The 17,963-nt window shown below is 40.3% G+C and overlaps 1 protein-coding gene across 9 annotated transcripts in view; it reads left to right on the top strand.

Annotated features, from left to right (window-relative positions):
• Nucleotides 1-8,998: 8,998 nt before the first annotated feature.
• Nucleotides 8,999-17,963, top strand: part of LOC113654275 (bromodomain adjacent to zinc finger domain protein 2B) — a 51,871-nt gene continuing 42,906 nt past the window's right edge. For 5 of the 9 annotated variants that reach the window (XM_047814813.1, XM_047814817.1, XM_047814815.1 and 2 more), the window contains exon 1: nucleotides 8,999-9,169. The gene's annotated coding sequence lies outside the window, so the exon portion shown is untranslated. Of the gene's footprint in view, nucleotides 9,170-15,150; nucleotides 15,221-17,963 lie in introns of all 9 variants that reach the window. The other 4 variants (XM_047814818.1, XM_047814816.1, XM_047814821.1 and 1 more) reach the window with 2 other exon arrangements.

Below are 17,963 nucleotides of genomic sequence, written 5' to 3' on the forward strand. Positions count from 1 at the left end.
CAGGTAAGGTGGAGGATGGTTAAAATCTGTCTTCTTTACATGTGTTAGAAGAAAATCAATAATAGCAAGCAAAAGCCTGACAGCTGATTACTCCAGGATGCTATGTGGCCTAATAGAAAAAAAGCAAATCAATCATCACATGAATTTGTTTTCCATCAGTCCTGGGAGAAATCATCTTTATGCTTTCTTTCTGTCTCATTATACTTTTTAATCAAGACTGCTTTAAAGCTGCTTTTTAACGTAAATAGACTATTGGCCCTTCCCCCCACAACATACTTGCTTTGCAGTCATTGTACTTGCACTTATTATGCTACAAAAGACTGAGCGGGTCTGACATTTCCACGGTATGCGTAAGAGCCTGGTATGCAAGCCTTCTGTGATAATGACATTGCTTTGAGCTCGTCCCCCCCCATGCCTTCGCTAATCAAGATTCTCCAATACAATTAAAATCCCAGCAGCTCACTGCTAGGGTGACAAACGTGTCAAATCATTTCTCTCTCGGACGGCATCGAGCCAGACGGTGTTGTCTCTTCCTGCATCTCTAAAAGAAATGCAAAAACTGACCCCCCTCGCTCACGAGGATGGAAGATGGGGGAAATCAATGAGGTTGCGAGACAGCAAGCAGCCACAGAAACCTGCTTTATATTCCAAAAGCTGAATAAGGATATTCACGCATCTTTAATTCAGGAGGGTCTGACTTTGTCTCTAAATGACTTCTACTATGCAATTACCAAGGGCAGCTATTCTCTGCATGGAACTGACTCTTATGTGATAGGAAACCATCAGTAATGTACAATTGGCCATTTTTCATTTAAGAATAAAATGTAGCATGAGACACATTTTTAATGTGCTTACGGTAGGTTTAATCAAGATGCAGCATCGTACATGCGTGCCATAGGGATTATTATCCTTCCCAATCAGTGGTGTTGAAGCAGCTATTAAAGAAATTCCCACAAGCACATCACAATTCTCATTAAGTTAGAGGTTTGTATGCATCCTTTACATGTCATGCTGTCACCTTGGGGTTACAAATATAGCAGTTTACATGCCTTGGATTGTGGACTAGCTCTCTCTTTCTCTATGTAAGGAATGTTAGATAACGTGTTGATATTTTCTTAGTACTACTTCACCATTCTCAACTACTTCCCTCACCTCTTGTCACTTCTGGCCCTGTCCAACCCACAGATTCAAAACTGCTTACCAAGTCTCTGGTCTTCATTTGCATAACAACAATCTCTCTAGAACGCTGAACTTGACAGAAAGCCTTTTGCCATACTACTTATAAATGTGTTTACAGTATAACAAATACGGTACTCTCCTCATACTCCACATTGCAGGGCAATTCAGGTCATGATATATCAGCCCTGTAACCTATTACATGTTAATTATCCTGGGCACAATATTTTAAGAGAAATGATTTCACATAAAGGGTCAAAAATTGAATGCTGCTCTAATAAAAACCCTTAAAACATACATAAAACATTTTAAAAATAAAATTTATAAAATACAACATGATGTATGATGTGTGTATGTGCAGGTGAATGTAATAATTGAAAACAAATATTTTTCTAATAATAATTGCTTTTATGCGTCCCCAATAAAAATATTCTCTGAGATCTCCTTAATAGCCTCCACTTTCTTCAGGGCTTTTCTGTTGTAACTATGACAGATTACTTGGCCAATCCTTGCTTGTTTTTCTTGACATAGGATAACTTTGCCAGGCGTCCTACTGTACACTCTAAGCCCATACAGGGTGATTCAACTTTTGCCCTAAAATTTCATTTTGTCTTGTTGAACAAACAAGACATTTTACGTTTAATGTACTTTAGGAATAATTGTATTGAAAAGTGTTAGTTATTTGCACAACTTGCTTTAGTAGACAAAGCTAGTTGGATATTTTTTGTAGAATTTACACTACACTATACAACAAACATTCCTACAGAGAATGGATGGAGGTGGAAGGACAGGGGATTCTATGCCACATCTTCACTTTCTTTGCTTAGGATTTCAAATGGAAACTGTTTTTATGAGTTCTCATCAAGAGATTGCAAAAAAACATACAATTTTTATGTAGACTTTTATGTAGACTTTTATGAAACATGTTTCTGTTTAGTTATTTGATGGTAGGATTTGTGATGTTTTGTCACCTATGTGTACAAAAATCTGTAAATGAAATATTAAATTAATGTTTGTTTTTAATTTTATAAATGCATTTTATTATAAAAAAAATCAAAATGACATGCACAGTTATATAATGAACTAAGTTCACCAAATGCTCTGTTATATCAATTGAAAGAAAAAGATACCTAAAATGTAAAATATTCGGTAAATAACTAGCATGGCTAAGACCACATGTATGAGGTTGCATTTTTCAAGATCTTAATATCCCAAAATCTTACTTGGGATATTATGTCACGTGTGTGGAAAACAAGTTTCACAAAAGAAATTTGAAAACTTCTGAAATGTCAATAAAGTTGTGCTGCGTTTACAATAAAACTGTCAGGACTCAGCCCGGACTTTGGCCACGTGCATGTGTTTATGTTCTTCGTCACGTGTCTGTCCCGCCCTTGTCTGCTCCTCCCGTTTCCACACACCTGTTTCCCAATGTACACACTACCCATAGAACAGACTAACTATGTCTCTCCATGTTATCAACTCGGTAGAACTATTATTCCGATCACTAAAGACAGATTTACAAATAACCTGCCTGATCTGTCTGGACTTCTTACTGTACCCTTAAACACAAACAACTTAGATGTAATGACTAACAGCATAGACGCTATATTCACTAGCACATTAGACACTGTTGCCCCAGTCAGATTACAGAAGTTTAGAGATAAAACACTTGAACCGAGGTATAATAGTCATACTCACACCCTCAAGAGGGAGACCCGTAACCTCGAACGGAAATGAAGAAAAACTAAATTAGAGGTTTTTAGAATTGCATATAAGGACAGGCTCTAAAAGTTGCTAGGGCTGAGCACCTGAGCAAACTCATAGAAAATAACCAGAACGATCCCAGGTTTTTATTTAGCACAGTGGCTAGTTTAACAAAATCCAGAAATCTGAACACACTATTCCATCACAGTTCAGTAGTGAGGATTTTATGAGATTCTTCACTGATAAAATCGAAAGTATCAGGAATAAAATAGGTGACCCTCAACATATGAGAGCAATTGGTGACACAATCTCACCTAAGGCTTTACAGAGCTTTACAAGCACAGGACAGGAAGAGGTAGATAAACTTATTACTACAGCTAAATCAACATGTTCACTAGACCCCATCCCAACTAAACTACTGAAAGAAGTGTTACATAAAGCTGGTTAGCCTCTTCTTAATACCGATAAACTCCTCGTTATCTTTAAGCTACGTCCCGAAGTCTTTCAAGTTGGCAGTTATTAGGCCACTCATCAAAAAACCTAACTTAGATCCAAATAAACTATCAAATTACAGACCTATCATACACCTTCCGTTTATGTCTAAAATACTTGAAAAGGTTGTTCAACTGAGCTCTTTCTTACAGGAGAGCAACATCCTTGAAGAGTTTCAGTCAGGTTTCAGGCCCCACCACAGCACAGAAACTGCACTTGTTAAAGTTACAGTACAAACGACTTGTTCTTAGCTTCGGACCAAGACTGTATGTCCTTATTAGTTCTACTTGACCTTAGTGCTGCATTCGACACTATAGACCACAACATTCTTCTAGATCGCTTACAAAGTTACACAGGTATTCATGGACAGGCTTTAAGCTGGTTTAGATCCTACCTGTCAGACCGATACCATTTTTTAGAATTAAATGGTGAATCCTCCAGTTTATTACGTTAATTATGGGGTCCCTCAAGGATCAGTTCTAGGACCTCTGCTTTTCTCAATATACATGCTTCCATTAGGGAACATTATTAGAAGACATGGGATTAGTTTCCATTGTTATGCTGATGACACACAGTTATATATCTCATCAGAACCAGATGAAATAGCCACAGTTGCCAAATTAACTCAATGCCTTAGAGAGATAAAAGATTGGATGAACTGCAATTTTCTGTTGTTAAACTCCGATAAGACAGAAATACAACTTATAGGTCCAAAAACCAGTGCACAAAAACTCTCACAACTTAACTCCCATTTAGAGGGATTTACTGTTACTAGTAGCTCGACAGTGAAAGACCTCGGTGTTATATTAGACAGCAACTTGTCTTTTAAAAATCATATCGCCCATACTACCAAAACAGCCTTCTTCCACCTTAGAAATATTGCCAAGCTGAGAAACATCCTGTCTGTCTCTGATGCTGAGAAGCTAGTTCATGCCTTCATGACCTCTAGACTGGACTATTGTAATGCATTACTAGGTGGTTGTCCTGCATCTTTGATAAATAGGTTACAGTTAGTACAAAATGCAGCTGCCAGAGTTCTCACTAGGACAAGAAAGTATGACCATATAACCTCAATTTTATCATCTCTACACTGGCTACCTGTTAAGTATAGAATTGATTACAAACTGCTGCTACTTACATACAAGGCTCTTAATGGTTTAGCTCCCATGTATCTAACTAGTCTTCTAGCATGTTACAATCCTTCACGCTCTCTGAGATCACAAAACTCAGGACTTCTGGTAGTTCCCAGAATATCTAAGTCTACTAAAGGTGGTAGAGCATTTTCTTATTTAGCTCCCAAACTTTGAAATAGTCTTCCTGATAGTGTTCGGGGCTCAGACACACTTTCCCAGTTTAAATGTAGATTAAAAACTCATCTCTTCAGTCAGGCGTACATATAATACATCCTATAATATCGTGCACCAGTACATCAGACCTGCACATTTTTATGAACAGCAGTTAATCCCTTTCCACTGCTTCTCTCTTTGTACCCATCCTGAGGCATCCAGACATTGTACCAGCTCCCAACGTCCTCTGTGGGACGAAGCCTTTGGACGTCCACTGAGGCCGACTCTAAGAATCCTGAAACATCTCCAATTGGACTCTGTGATACTAAGGAGATCCGAAGTCCATGATCCTTACATCAATACAACATTTGTTTGACTGTATATTACAATCACACCCCCAGTGTCACCCATATGAGGATGGGTTCCCCCTTGAGTCCGTTCCTATCAAGGTTTCTTCCTTTACCAATTTAAGACAGTTTTTCCTTGCCACTGCTGCCTGAGTCACCTCAGACTTGCTCATAGGGGGATAAATACATACAGATTGTGAACTATATATATCTAATAATAATCTTGAATTTTTTATTCTGTTAATTCTTTTTTATTATTATTATTCATTATTTCTTTTATTATTTTTATTATTTTTAGGAATTTTATTATTCCTTATGTTTACCTTCTGCTCTATGTTTATGTTCTGTAAAGCTGCTTTGAGACAATGTCTATTGTAAAAAGCGCTATACAAATAAACTTGAATTGAATTGAATTGAATTGAATTGAATTGAATTGAATTGAATTGAATTGAATTGCCGGGGGCACGGTGGCTTAGTGGGTAGCACGTTCGCCTCACACCTCCAGGGTTGGGGTTCGATTCCCGCCTCCGCCTTGTGTGTGCGGAGTTTGCATGTTCTCCCTGTGCCTTGGGGGTTTCCTCCGGGTACTCCGGTTTCCTCCCCCGGTCCAAAGACATGCATGGTAGGTTGATTGGCATCTCTGGAAAATTGTCCGTAGTGTGTGATTGCGTGAGTGAATGAGAGTGTGTGTGTGTGCCCTGCGATGGGTTGGCACTCCGTCCAGGGTGTATCCTGCCTTGATGCCCGATGACGCCTGAGATAGGCACAGGCTCCCCGTGACCCGAAAAGTTCGGATAAGTGGTAGAAAATGAATTGAATTGATCACCCTGTCTATTTAACTGTGCCGCGTTGCCTTATGCAGCGCGGAATCTACTGTTGTCTTGTCCGGTCTTTAGTCCGTGTCCTTTTAGTGTTCTTTTGTTATTAAACCCTGTTTATGGCTGTAGCTCGGACCGGCTTATGTTGGGAGAATTTTTTATTTTATTTTTATTTTTCCCTCTTCCTGTGCCCGAACATCGCGGTTTTGGTGACATCGGTTCGCATTTTTCCGGTGAGGGACGTTGCTCTGCTTCTGGTTTCTCCACGGGGGGCGCTGCCTCTCTTCCTGGTGTCGGGCCATGTCACCAGCCCGAGTTTTGTTTTTGTTTTTCTGGTGTCCTGTGACATCGCCCCGCACCTGTTTGGTGGGGGGCGTCGCTTCACATCCGGTTTCCGTGGAGGACGCCGGCCCTACTTCCTGTCCACGGGGGTGTTGCAGGCCCGTATGTTTAGCCCAAGGGAGATTTTGTTTTTATTTATTATGTTTGTCCCGTGGCGGAGGACTTTTCCTGCCCTCCCCTCCCTCCTGGTGTTCTGGACTCGTGCAGGGGGTCGCTTGGCCCTTCAGCTCGGCTGTGGACGTCGCTCGGCCCTTCAGCTCGGCGGTGGACGTCGCTCGGCGGTGGACGTCACTCGGCCCTTCAGCTCGGCGGTGGACGTCGCTCGCCCCACCTGCCTTCGCCGTGGTCCTTGCTCCCCCCACCTGCCTTCGCTGTGGTCCTTGCTCCCCCCACCTGCCTTCGCCGTGGTCCTTGCTCCCCCCACCTGCCTTCACCGTGGTCCTTGCTCCCCCCACCTGCCTTCGCTGTGGTCCTTGCTCCCCCCACTGCCTTCGCCGTGGTTCTTGCTCCCCCCACCTGTTTTCGCCGTGGTCCTTGCTCCCCCCATCTACCTCGCCGTGTGCCTCACCAAACCCCTGTCAGGACTCAGCCCGGACTTTGGCCACGTCCATGTGTTTATGCTCTTCGTCACGTGTCTGCCCTGCCCTTGTCTTCTCCTCCCGTTTCCACACACCTGTTTCCCATTGTGATTACCCTGTCTATTTAACTGTGCCGCGTTGCCCTGTGCAGCATGGAATCTACTGTTGTCTTGTCCTGTCTTTAGTCTGTGTCATGTTTAGTGTTCTTTTGTTATTTAACCCTGTTTATTTTGCCATCCTGCATTTGGGTCTGGTTTATCCCGCGCTCGTGACAAAAGCCATATAATGTCAAATGTTTAACACGTGCACAGCCAAATGTTTTATTTTACATGTCGTGGTGCATACAAACAATGACCTAAAAGCGCGAACAATAAAACTTATTAAAAGTTTCTTAAAAACTTTTATTAGTTTATTAAAACCAATCTGTCAATTCGTTACTAGACATGTGGGCATTTAGAAGACACCTTTATCCAGAGTGACATTTTATTCAATTTATACAACTGAGCAATTGAGTGTTAAGGGCCTTGCTCAGGGGCCCAGCAGTGGCAGCTTGGTGAACCTGGGATTCAAACTCATGACCTTCCAATCAGTAATCCAACACCTTAATCACTAGGCTTAACATCCCATCATGTTTGTAAATGACAGTAAATATAGCATTCAATTATGTTTTTTATTTAACTATTACCTCTAATTTGTGATTATTTCAGAGCAAGTCATTATACTTATCAGCAAACATTGAAAGCAATGTGTGATAAATCTGTGCATGCCCAAACATATTCTTCGTGGTGTTGAGGTCCACTCTGCCTCGATGTCAGGTCTTTGCCATGGCAACGGACTAAATCGTACTTGGTTAGGATAATGAAACTTTTCAATTCAAACAATCAGCAGAATTACGTGTTCTGATTTATGTTTATTGAACCTATTTTATGTGAGTTAAAACAACATTAGGGTTAACAGTGTCCCGCCCCTCCACAGATAAAATATAGAGTCTAAGATGGTTGTTGCATAGCATCTTTTTTTGTGGTTATTTTCAGATGTTTTGGTTAGATTTGATGTTACCTTGACTAACAGATTCTTAAATAGTATTTTAAACGCATTTTAAAAACAGGAATAAATAAAAGGCAATAAAGAAAAGATAAAAACATTAAAGCAAGGCTACATACTTATTGTTACAATTATATATAATGAACTGAATAATATGGACAATCATGCTGATGCCTTTTTTGCATGATCTGTATGGGCTTTGTAAATAGGACAGAGGAGGATATATGGCTTGTAACCTGCTATGCTAGAAGTTTGGGATTATACTGAATAAATGCAGGTGCTCAAATATACATTTACAGAATTTAGCAGACTTACATTTTATCTCATTTTTTATATAACTGAGCAATTGAGGGTTAAGGGCCTTGCTCAGTTGCCCAGCAGTGGCAGCTTGGTGAATGTAGGAACTGAACTCATAACCATTGAGCCCAACACCTTAACCACTAGGCTACCACATCCCTCATAAATCTCTCTAGAACGCTGAACTTGACAGACAGCCTTTTGCCATACTACGTATAACGTGTGTTTACAGCATAACAAATTCGGTACTCTCCACATACTCCACATTGCAGGGCAATTCAGGTCATGATATATCAGCCCTGTAACCTGGGCACAATATTTTAAGAGAAATGGTTTCACACAAAGGGTCAAACATTGAATGTGTGGTCAAGCATTGGACATTGAATAGAAAGACTCTCTCTCTCTTCCACTCTCTTTCTCTCACTCACTTTTTCTCCCTCTTTCTCTTCTTCTCTCTCTTTTTCTCCCTCCCTCTCCCTCGCTTTCTTTCCTTTTCTCTCCTTCTCCCACTCTCTTTCTCTCACTCTATTTTCTCCCTTTCTCGCTCTCCTTTTCTCTCACTCTTTTTCTCCCTCTCTCTTTCTTCTCTCTCTCTCTCACACACACTCTCTTTTTCTCCCTCTCTCTTTCTTTTCTCCCCCCTCTCTCTCCTTTTCTCCCTCTCCCTCTCCCTCTCTCTCCTTTTCTCCCTCCCCCCTCCCTCTCTCTCCTTTTCTCCCTCTCTCATACACTCTCTTTCTCGCTCTCTCCCTCTCTCTGCTTTTCTCCTTTTATCTCTCTCTCTCTCTCTCTCTCTCTCTCTCTCTCCCCGTCTCTCTCTCTCTCTCTCTCTCTCTCTCTCTCTCTCTCTCTCTCTCTCTCTCTCTCACACACACACACACACACACACACACACACACACACACACACACACACACACACACACACACACACACACACACACACAGCTCCACTCCGGGTCTGACATCTGCTCACTGGCGCGTCGCTTTTTATAAATCAGGAAGAAACACAAATCTGTACGAAGGCGCTGCTGGAAGCTGCAGTTTAAAACAACAGAACCGAGACCTAAAGGTGAAAACGCAAAGGTGAGATTATTATATTGTAAAGTAATCTTTATATTTTTGAGGACAATATCCCATCTACTCCTTTTGTCCCTGTGTGTTATAAACTAGTGGTGTTACAGCTGTGCTTGTTTACTGAACTCTTATCCTGATTAGCTCACAGGTTCTTAAGGCTAACACAGAAAAATAAACAAAGTGTTCACAAATACGATTAGTCCGGGGTTTTTTATTTTATTTTTTTTAGATAAATCTGCTCTACCTGCTGCGAGCATACCGGATAGACCTTTATTAAAACTTATCACACTTTTTCTGTGATTTTATGTCATTAGTTTGCAGTAAACCGCTTGATTTGTACTGAAATGAGGAGGCTAACGAGGCTAATCTCACCAGTGCGACTGACCTCTTTTGTCTAAACTCCACATCTCATTCATGAGCTTGGTGACGACCTGCAAAGAAACAAGTCGTTGTGTTTGGAATGACACGATCGTCTAAACACAGAAACAAATGATTTTTTTAAAGGTTTCGTAGTGGGTTTTTTGGGGCAAAAACTTTGCGAAGTGAGAAGAATCAAGAGAACTATCAAGACATCTCAGTATTTATGCTTTCAGAATTTTTTTTTATCATTTATCATTTTTCTACTTTCCTTTCTTATTTTAACTGTCTGTCTGTCTGTCTGTCTGTCTCTCTATCTGTCTATCTATCTGCCTATCTGCATATCTGTTTGTCTGTCTGTCTATCTATCTATCTTTATGTCTGTCTAAAATATGAAGGGATTTGTGGATTTCTTGTTTACTTTATGCTTCTGACTCTAAACTACAAACTTTATTTGCTGGTGTAATTCTTTGTACTTCTTACCTTTTAGTCTTTAAGTCTAAGGTAAGACGTGTGTTACACATGATGGGTTGTGTTACATGGACAACAAGGTTGTGATTACAGCGTGGTCCAATGGAGATGGATACTGTGACAACCACAAGGTTGGGAGGAAGGGAGAGATGTTTAAACAAACCGTTTACTTGTTCTGTCTGTTGCTACTTGTGACTTTTTGGCCTCTGGTTCTGTTGCAAAACAGATCAAGACAGACGTCACTCGGATAAGTCGACCGATCGAGGAATAATTCGTTGTGAAATCTATTTGAATGTGTTGCTTACTGAGTTATTAAAAAGCTTTGAGATTTTGTCTTTTAAAGCTGACACAGTGATATGTAGGTTAAGCTGAGATGGAGCCTTAAAACAGGCTTAAGAGTCTTTTCAGCCAGCACTAACAGGCATTCTTGTGCGTGACACAGGCTGGAGTTGTAAATGCCCCAGGTCTTTCTCTAGTAAGGAGGGTATTTCTCTTCAGTGGACACAGCACAGAGGCTTTGTGCTCCTCAGCTAAACTCGTATTACACAGAAAATGCCACTCAAAATACTGACACAGCCTAATTCTATAAATTATAGCGGTATATAAATGCAGTGCTGGTTTATATAAAACAGGATCTTTCTTGGCCGAGTTGTTGTACTTCATGGCAACATCCACAGCTCTATTGTTCGCTGTTTGTTTTCTATAGAGAGGCTAATATAAGGAATGAAGCATCTGTTCTGCTGAGCGTTGTGATGTGCTGCTCGTCTCTTCTGGGAAATGCAACTCGCCACTCTGATGCATTCACTTGACAGCTGCTTGATACTGTGGAGATGCTTGGAAACCATTAGTGGAAATGAATTGCAACCTCCCCCTGCCTTTTTTCCCCCCTTATTCAGAGGCTTGCTCACTCACTAAGGCACACGCACCCACACTCCTCTCTCAGTTTGTAGTGCAAACAAATGGCCATTGTTGCTTTTTGTGGTACAGCAGCTGAACACAAAAGAAGGTCTTGATATACTTGTTGTAGTACCTCAGCTGAAGAGAGCGAAGGAGAGAAAAGTAGAGCTGTCAGGGCTTGTTTTGTGGTTGAGATGTTTCCCAAGGAAACTATGCAGTAGTTTTCCAGACAAATGAGTCTTTGATATCAACATCCAACTCAATATGAACCTATTAACACTAAACATGTATACTTGTCTATATAAGCTTGTCAGGTTACTGAGAGAGTGCAAAGACAGAACAGACAGTAACAGTTACCATAGACTCCGTAAATGTTGAGTGAACATGACTGAATCAACAATTTCCTACCTTTTTTTATTGAGCGTCCACAAGTCCACGTGAATTATTCCTTACTATACGTATATGACGTAGCATTTAAAGCAGCGCATTGATATAAACGTGTGGTTTTATATCACAGATAGAATTAGTGTCTGTTCTGCAGGTCTTGATTCAGAATCAAAAATCCAACAGTGCTAAGCAGAATTAAATGGCTATTAGTTTATACACCGTGATAAAGATTTACCTTGGAAACTGGTTTATTATTTACACAAACTAAAGAGCCTGACAGGCCAGTGGTGTAAATGGATGACAGAAATGCTGAATGAATCACCGAGATGCACAGCTTGAGCAGTGTCTTTACTGAGAGTGCTTTAGTTATATGGGAATAGAAATGCTCTACTGGAAATTCAAGGACTGTGCTCGGTTATTTAAGATTATGAAAAATAACACCATGGTGTTTGAGCATAGTGACATCCAGGGTCATGGTGACCTCAGAATGCCACACATAGAGAACAGATTTTGTGAAGCTATTCCTCTTTAAATGAGGAATAAAACATGTTCTACCTTCAAGCAAAAGCTCGTCAACTGCCGTGTTGAAAAAAGTGGCGCGTGCTGGCCTACGTTCTCAAGTGAACCGTTACTGAGTTATGAATGTATGCAGTTTTTTACTCTGTTAGTGTTTGTTACCAAGACCACGCTCAAAGTTTGCCTTATAACAACTGCCAATTTGTAACAATGAGAAAACAACTCATGGATCATGGGACATTACCTTTGAGCATTTATGTGGTCTTTTTAAAAGGAAACATGATTGTTTTTATGTAGGTATCTTGAGCTTTGATGAATGAGTCATAGGCATCTTGAGATCTGCGATGATGAAGTGAATCTGGGCAGAGGATAGTGGCATTATTTATGGTCTGTGCTCATTTTTTCCATTATGGGGTGGATTATTTAAACAAAACAAAAGGTGTAGACTTGTTGAACCCTTCACTAAATGTAGAAACATGTTCTCATTAATCAGAACCATCACATTTTAGTTTCAGGGTGGCACAAATGCAGGCAAAGGAAGGAAGGAAATTATTTCATTTCAAATCATTTTAAAAATACATTTTTATCGTCGCCTTTTCACATCTCATCGTTCTCGTGTGTCTATTTATCTGTCTAGTCATCTCACACCTTTCCTTTTGATTGGCTGTGATGTTTTGGGAGCTGAAACAGGGTTGCTGCACTGATGAAGACCTCCTACTGTGTAAATGGGGGTGATGTTTGAAATGCCAGTAGTTGGGGCTGTTTGCCCGCCTGCTACCCTCCATTAGCACCCTGAAGCGGAAGAGTGTGTGCTATACTCACAAGAGCTGACGGGGGAGAGGGAGAAAGAGCAGTGTGTTGAGTAAGGTCTTGCATATTCATAGCCAAGGGACAGCTGCTTTAACTGGAAGCACCAGAATCTCACTAGTTATCATAAACACACACACACACACACACACACACACACACACACACACACACACAGCCTGTGCATCTGTAAGCAAGCCCCGTCTTATTTATTGATCTCTCTGCATTTAAAATTTGGTCACTGCTGCCACGGAGCGTCTCCATTTTAGCTGTGTTTGCAGCTGCTGCTGCAGACAAGTGATTTTTTTTTCCCCTCCCAACGCAACATGAAACAAGTGAGGAAGGGTATGAAGAAAGTCTGACCTTGAATGTCTGTGAGGCAATAAGACGGAGAGCTTGGCCCATATGCAGAATGTAGTATGCACGTTATGCACTTTATCAGTAACATATTAATGACGTTTTAGGCATTTAATGACTGACTGGTGTCTCTCTATTGCTCTACACTCTTGACACCATCCATCAGTAGACAGAGGACTGTGGATAAACGGCCAGTAACTGCTGTCTATGCTGGATGTTTATGAAGGCAGTTTTTCTAATCAAGATGTATCATAGTGAATAAACTATTAAATCCTCTTATTACATTTTTGTGGTTGTAATTCTTATGAACCACATTGTGATTTCCCTTAAAGGTTGCTAACCCTGATCTTGGAGTAACCCTGGAGTATGTTTTAAGTGTGTTTTTTTCCCTGCTCTGATTTACCCATGGTTAATTATCTGATTGTACAAATTAGGTGAGTTAAACACCAAAAATGTAAAGTACTGTAGGATCTGGGTTTCAGTCCTTTTCTTTAAATAATCCATAGAGTCCCGTGGCTGTAACATTAGCCATCGTTGCCTGTGTGACACTTCAAAGATCCTTTAGTCAGAGGCCTAGCAGTGACCTTTTGTGCTCCCCCACGGCTCTGAACCTGAAACGGCTAAACAGAACAGAAATAAGACTCCTGCATTATTTCGTTCTCACTCTTGGTAGACTGGCCGTGGTGAACTGGCAGGAAAGGGCTGTCGTGTAGAAGAGCATTTTAATGGGAGATGTTTTCTCTGTTCTTTATTGAGGCTGGTATTGATGCGCTGCTCCTGGTTGTGCTGCTTTGATGGAAATCTCCTGAGCACCTCGAGGCTCGCGTGGCTCTCAGACACAAGGCACATATTTCGACCTAAATAAAGCAGGCTGCAAGCGAATGCTCACATTACTGGTGTTTTGGGAAGAAATACATTAGGCTTTAAATGCTTCCTGGAATTGACAGCTATGATTTGGTAGAGCAAATTAGCCTTTTAACAGTTCGTACATTTGCGTGTTCGTTATAAACATCCTGACCTAAAGTGCAATCGGTGTTAATTAAGGACTGATACGTGAGAACAGCCTATTGCTGACTTTCTAAATGAAAACTATCAAATAAACTAGATTATGATATTACGAGTCTCATAGCATTCTGTTCTGATTGTTAGTTAGATGTTGCAGTAAAAAGCCCTGCAGCTGTAATTATGTGCTTTGGTATCGCAACCAGTAATTTGTAAATGTTGAACGAAAAGCGGTCGCGTTAATTGGTATTCAGCGTCGTAATGTGAAAACCGAGCGGTTGTATTGCAACTGTTGCACACATGACATGCAGATTAGAAACACAAGAAGATTTATATATTTGCAGTTTATAAATGTGCATTGTGTCTTTTTTATTTTTTCCTTATCATAGCCAGAATATGATTCTGATAAGCAGTGTGATCTAAAGGAAAGCAGTGTTAGTTCCCTTAAAGCAGAATTGTTAGTGCAGCCACAAATAGCACATCTTGTGATACCTACAGTTGCTATAGGTAGTGTCTGTGTGTGTAAATAAGGTGTAACGGTGCTCACAGGAGGGTATAAATACACCCCAGCAGTGCGGAAGCACGCCCAGATGGATCTGTGTTTAATGAAAATTAGGCAAAGCTGCTGGCTCACCAGAATGTGTCAGAAGGGGAGGACAAGCTGGCAGTCGTGCTGATAACCTCCTGCCTCATTTAGAGTTAGAGAAAGCTGAGAAGGAAACAAAATTATTCTCTCAGCGGGTATTCACCACCGAAGTTGAGCTTTAATCACGGAACAGGTTTAATCTGTGTCCAGGAAACTCTGGCACCGATCAAATATTACTGCTTGTGCACTTTTATTAATCGTAAGTGAGAAGTTTCCTCTCTCCTTATAGTGGACTAGTTACTATGAATAATGGGCTGAATGTATAACCAGATCGTCTATTGTTTTTTAAAATGTAGTTTTCATGTAACTTGATCTTGTATCTTTTGTGTCACGGATTATTCCTGCTCTTTACTGCCGTATCAAGCCTATTGTCTCAACCATAATCGTGCTACCTAATTTATAATAGATCTCTCTTATTCGGCTCTGGTTCATTTCAGTATGCTTGGATCTTTTTGATCCTTCAGGGTGGAAGAAGATGAATGGAAAACCCAGATTAGATGATCATGTTGATAAGAGTGTGTGTGTGTGTGTGTGTGTGTGTGTGTTGCAGGTTGTGGATTATTCTGTCATTACTGTCTTACTGTCCTGTCCCTGTACTGAAGTTCACTTCTTATTACTCAGTAAGTGTCTGTTTTCCGCTGTAGCGTCCTGTTGATTTTGTTCTCTACTCTTAAAGACACATGTTACACAGGAGACAACTGTTACCTCCATTACCAATAGAACTTACTTTTTTTTTATTAATATTACTTGTTAGAGGGTGTTTTTATTTCTGACTTTCTTTCTAAAAACTGTCATTATTTGATTTACTCCTTTTAGTCGCAAGCGATGCATCGCTGCCGTCCCGGTCCGTCTTTGTACTATGGAAAATTGGCTTGTGTGATTAGGACGGAAAGACGGCAGCACTTTGCTATATTTAAATGCAACAAAGAAGTGTCTTGCACTTCTCCAACAGCATGGCTGTTTCATTGATATTTAATAATATTTAATTACTGTAAATAATTAATGACTACTGGTTAAAGGTAGAGAAAATAAAGACTACTTCTTTTTCTAATGTTGTTTGAAAAATCATCTGCCCCAAAATAAAATCTGTTAATATTTTTTTTTTGTATAAACTTTGCAAAGATTGACCTGAGACACATTGCACTGGCAAAACCAATCAGGATAATGATTTTTAAAGTATTACATTAATTCTCAAGAGCTCTGTAAGTGTAGACACTAGGCAGGAGAGGATACTTCCTTTAATACTTCCTTTATGGATGACTTTGGATCAGATTTAGTGACCAGCAGTTGCTTGAATTAGTCGTTATCTTGAATTGCTGGAGAAGAGGTGCTCTGAATGGACAGATCTCTCACATTAGAAAGATCGCAGCACTTCTGTCTAATGTGTCCAACATCGGACAGCAACCGAAGTTCACACTCTGCTCAACATGGACAGGAGAAGTGTAAGTGTGTGTGTGTGTTAGTTTTAGAAGAAGAAACAGAAACCTTTAACTTTGGCAGTGCTGGGGCTTGAACCCCAATCCTCCAATCAACAACCCAGCACCTTAACCACTTGAGCCACTGCTGCACCATGTGTTGTGGAAAGACTTGCTCCTTTGTATAAAATACATCTGGGTGCTTTAAATCCCATTTACATTTCCACAGCATGTGACAGACGACCTTATCCAGAGCGACATGCATTTACTTTCATTTTATTTACCTGAGCAAATGAGTGTTAGGGGCCTTGCTCACGGCTCCAGCAGTGTTGGCTTGGTGGACCTGGGATTCAAATTCACAACCTTTCTGATCAGTTGTCCAACATCTTAAACACTAATCCCCCTTAATTAGTGGTGCAGCCTTAAATGTTTTACTGAGCCATGTAAGTGTGAAGGTGTGAATCTTCATGTGTGTTTGTATTGTTGCTGTGTGTATGCCACACACTGAGCCTGGTTGATTAACAGATTGCTGCCACAGTGTCACGTGTAAAATAATGTGGTTGTAAACATAGCAGCTTCATGCTCAGTAAAAGAGAAGGTGAGAGACAGAGGAACCAAAAAAGTAACTGATTAGGAACAATCCTTTTCTCGGCTAATTTAACTTTTAACAGCCCAGACATCCTTGTTTAATTTCATGAAGGTAAACGCTATTATTTTAGGTAATGTCAAAGGTGGGAACCGGATAAAGCAGCTGTTTTTTTTCGTGTACGTGACTTGGATAATGTGGTCTAAAGGAGCCGATTTATAAACTGCTTGTGCTTATACTTCTACTGATCTCAGCCGAGGTTTCGTTAGATTGGCAGAGCACGGTGCTTTTAATATGAAAAGCATTATATTGCCTGAATGCATGAAAAGAATAAAACACATCCAAGAAGGTCAAAAACAGCGGGTGGCAACACACAGGGACACTTTTTAAAGTGTATTGCATCAGCTTAGCAGCTTTTTGTCATTTCATTCCGCCTCATTTTTGACGCCCTTAATTTCCGCTCTTCTGCCACACACACACACACACACACACACACACACACACACACACACACGTTTATACTCTTCTATTTCAGGCTACTATCCACCGATACATTAAAATAGATACACGAATAGATACATTAATTCTCTCTAGACTTATACACAAGACTGATTAATCTTTAGGATGCTACTAAATGCTGTTAAAGGTGAATGTAGCTCATCCCCCATTTTCCCTTTCCACTAATGTAATTCTGGCCAGAGATGTAATGGTTCATAGAGTTGGTAGATTCTCTTCATCTAATATGTCGTGGGGGAGGATGGGTCTCTTCATCCATAAAGCTTTTAGGGCAGTACAAGGTGCTGAAGAGGTACACTTTGTCATTTTGATGTCTGGAATTAAACAGTAGTGTCAGACGTGGATCGTGTGGACTCACCCCACTGTCCGGCAGAAATGTGTGGGTTTTTTTCCCTCCTTGTCAAACGCTGAATTTAACCACAATATACATTTACATTTACAGCATTTGGCAGACGCCCTTATCCAGAGCGACGTACATAAGTGCTTAAATCTCTTACATTGAATACATTAATGCTGGCTCACTAGGTTACATACTTAAGATACCATGAGTTTAAAACATTTGTTCAAATTTACAATGAAAAAGTGTCAATGGTTGTATTATTTATTTATTTATTTATTTATTTATTTATTTATTTATTTTTAAATGCAATATATAAAGAAGACAACATGGCTAGGTGTACTTCTACAGGAAAATAATCAACAATGGTGTCATGCATGTTACTGTGAGCTGATGTGTCCCTGTGTGTGTTCTTTTTTTTCTCTTCACATTACTGCAATTGCTGTCAACGAAAAATAAGAAATGACACATTATACTCTATTGAAATTGTGTAACGTCCATAAAAGAGA

Source organism: Tachysurus fulvidraco, chromosome 6 (assembly GCF_022655615.1).
Source record: "Tachysurus fulvidraco isolate hzauxx_2018 chromosome 6, HZAU_PFXX_2.0, whole genome shotgun sequence".
Lineage (NCBI taxonomy): Eukaryota > Metazoa > Chordata > Actinopteri > Siluriformes > Bagridae > Tachysurus > Tachysurus fulvidraco.